We start from the raw sequence: 3285 nt of genomic DNA, 5'->3' as shown, positions 1-3285 counted from the left end.
CCTTCCAACCGCACTTTCAACACAGGAATGTGCCTGAAACAAACACACTTCCTTAAACAACTTCCTGACTCATGCACTCATGCACTCACTAAAACACACTGTGATGCACTTGTGTCGTGATAAACACAACAGCTCAACATTGTTCACACTTGTCTGTAATGAAGTGATCAAACAACTGAATGAAATATGTTCAGAAGAGAGCACAGGTGAACTGAATGATGATGATATGAACAATCTGAGAGGAAGAGAATGAGGAAGAGCAAAGTGTGAGAGTGTTGTTAACCACCCCATCATTTCCTGTGATGGGACCACAGTGATAGACCACGCCTCCTTAAGTTTGATTTGACAGTGTCTTTAGCTTGTCATAAAACGTTATAAAAACTTCAGAAGCTCAAACAGCAGCATCAGCACAGATCTCAGAGCTGCGTCAATGTTTCCTCTTTTCTGCTCAGGTGATTAAAACACTTTAATATTTATTTGTAGTTTTTACACTTTTTACAGTTTTAGTACACTTTAAATGTCAGTGGCAACAAAGCCTAAAAAATCTTTAATGTTTTTACTCCTTTTACATGATGAATGTAGAAACATGTTTTATCTTGAAGTGTTTTATTGCTGAACTGAACTGATGAAGTGTAATTTACTGTCATGTTGTGATGAGAAGGAAAGAGATGAAAGTTCTGGATCTGATTATCAGTGTTGATCTTGTGTAAATGAAGACAGAATGATGTTCTGCTGAAAGAGATCTGTGTTCATGCAGCTGAGAAACATGATTTAAAGTGACGCTCGACTTTAACAACTTCAAAAATACAAGAAACCAATTTACAAAATCATCTTTCTGTGATTCCTCCGTCCTTGTTTCTTTTCCTCGTATCTATAGAGGGATGAAGAAGAACATGAGGAAAGACTGATGCTGATGGTTAATGTTTACTGCACTTTATTTTCCTCTCTTCTGTCGTTCTTTCAGCTGAACATCTTCATGTTCTGATTCTACATTAATCTGACTTTAACTAAACTCTGTGTGTGATTGAACAGATTCAGAAAATCACACATCCAGAAAACTGCTGGAGCCTCAGAAATCACAGAGCAGCAGAAAACAAGAAGACAGAGAGAGAAATGGAGACACAAACCAGTGGATCACAAGAGAGAAGAGGAGAGACACGTGATAGATGCCACAGTATGGAGATAATGAAGCCAATCTGTGAGTGTTTGATCATTACTGAACTTGCTACAGATTTACTATTATTATTTTTTTCACTTTACGGCACATTTAGACAGATTCATCACAGTCTGAATATTGAATCTATAACTTATTGAAAGTTCACAGATGTGTGATTGTGTTTCATTGACAGAAAGTGTTATAGATTGAGAACATAAAAACAAACCCAAAACAATGAGATAATCTGATATATGTTTGTGATTTCTAGTCTCAGATGATCCTGTAAAGATTGATTCTGATGTCAAAACTGAGGAGAGATTCTCTCATCAAAACCTTCATCATGATCTCAAGAACACACAACATCACTGATGAAGAGCTGAACATCATCATCATCATCATCCTCATTGTCACAGACTCCATCCCTTTCCTGGATTCTGGAAGATTTTACACACTAAATGACAAACAACCAGACTGAGGGACCATTTACACGACACCATTTTCAACACTTTTTTAATGCATTTTGGCTGTTCATTTACTTGGCAACATTTTGTATGCATGAAAACAAAACCTTTCAAACAGGTTTCAATGTGCAAGTTTTTGAAAACAATACAATTATCGTTTCTGTGTAAACTAAAACATGAATTTGTAAATCAATTTAATAAAGGATGTTTTAATAAAAAGTTCGGGAGCAACATGTTCAAATGAGAAGCTGGCAGAAAGGGAAAGACTGCTGACTGGTGGAACGTGCGTTGGAGAGCTGAAGTTTATATGGTTTATGCCCTGTGTTATATTGAGAGCTGTTAGCGTGACTTTCTGTTTGATTGAGGAGAATTTAAATAAAAGCCACCAGCAGCAGTTAAGCCGACCCCGTCCTCTTCTTTCCTATTATAGAACATTGTTACAGTCATGATTTCTTCTGTTAAATCATTGTGCAACAAAACACTGTCAACACTAAACTTAAATATGACAAATGCATGTATTGTGCTTAATTGAAATGATGTGCCTGAATGAGACAGAAGATAACCCATCTGCTAGATATAAATGAGGTTAAATGAACATCAGTGGAGACTTCTGCTTGAGTCTCCTGCTTCTCACTCTTGTCTCCTGAGACAAAAACACTAACACTCTCACAATGGTCTGTAATAAAGTTTTAGAAGAGATCTCAATAACATCACACACTGTGCTCAGATTTTTCTCCTTAGAGACTCTGAAACTCACATTTGTCTCCTCTTAGTTTAGTGAGAAAGTTTCCAAAGTGTGCCATAATTTCAGGTGAACATCACTCTAAATTGTTGATTCAGTAAGAAAACTGTACAGTTTGTAGGTCACATCATTTGTTGTTGGAAATAGTAATGTATCAGAAGCCGTTATTAGGATAATTGTACAGGAAAGGAAACCTTTCTTTGACTAATTTGTTTATTAATGCATGTTATAGAAATGATTGAGTTCACACACTTGACCAAAGTCTTTAGCTAAGGAGTAAAGTCTGAGTGATGTTACTGAGATCTCTTCTAAACTTGTGTTTGAAACAGTGATTATGTTCAATGAAAATATGTCAAACTAGAATGAAAGCATCAGATCAGGTTTGAAAGGAAAGAATAGCTGTGGTACAAGTGTGATCAGTTTGGTGTTTTTTAGTTTTGTAAATGTACACCTTGTGAAAGTAGGGTCAAAGAGAATTAAAAAACTGTTAGACTGAATGGGCAAGTGAACTCATGAAAACAACATTATGACTGATTTCATACTCCACACACATTACTGTTTTAATCAGATTATGGGCCACAAAGACCACAGATTCAAACTCGAGTGTCTCAAAGCGAGAATCAGCTCATCACGTGTTAATTTGGTGCTGCATTTACAGCTTCAGACAACATCACCAGCAGATCAGCAGTCTCTTCAGCTCATCACAAGGTGATTAAAACACTTGATCTTTAGTTGTGTTGTAAAGAGCTTTTCTTTAAATCTCAACAAAAGTAAGTTTTTATTATAATAAACAGAAATGTAAATCTGTATTGCACAATTACATTTTTAAACTGTTTACACACTGAAAGTGTATCTTGAGGCTTTACTCAGTGAAAAATTCACTCATGAACTGAATCTCCAACTGCAAATCTACATCATTTTCTGCT

General features: G+C 36.0%; 1 long non-coding RNA gene across 1 annotated transcript; it reads left to right on the top strand.

Moving 5' to 3' along the window:
* Nucleotides 1-386: 386 nt before the first annotated feature.
* On the top strand, nucleotides 387-2332 carry LOC125253594. The gene is made up of 3 exons (XR_007181476.1): nucleotides 387-452; nucleotides 1033-1198; nucleotides 1425-2332. It is a non-coding gene; the product is annotated as an uncharacterized LOC125253594 (long non-coding RNA).
* The last annotated feature ends 953 nt before the right edge of the window (nucleotides 2333-3285 follow it).

The sequence above is a fragment of the Megalobrama amblycephala genome, linkage group LG18 (genome assembly GCF_018812025.1).
Source record: "Megalobrama amblycephala isolate DHTTF-2021 linkage group LG18, ASM1881202v1, whole genome shotgun sequence".
Taxonomy (NCBI): Eukaryota; Metazoa; Chordata; class Actinopteri; order Cypriniformes; family Xenocyprididae; genus Megalobrama; species Megalobrama amblycephala.
This window is presented reverse-complemented; position numbering and strand designations above follow the sequence as displayed.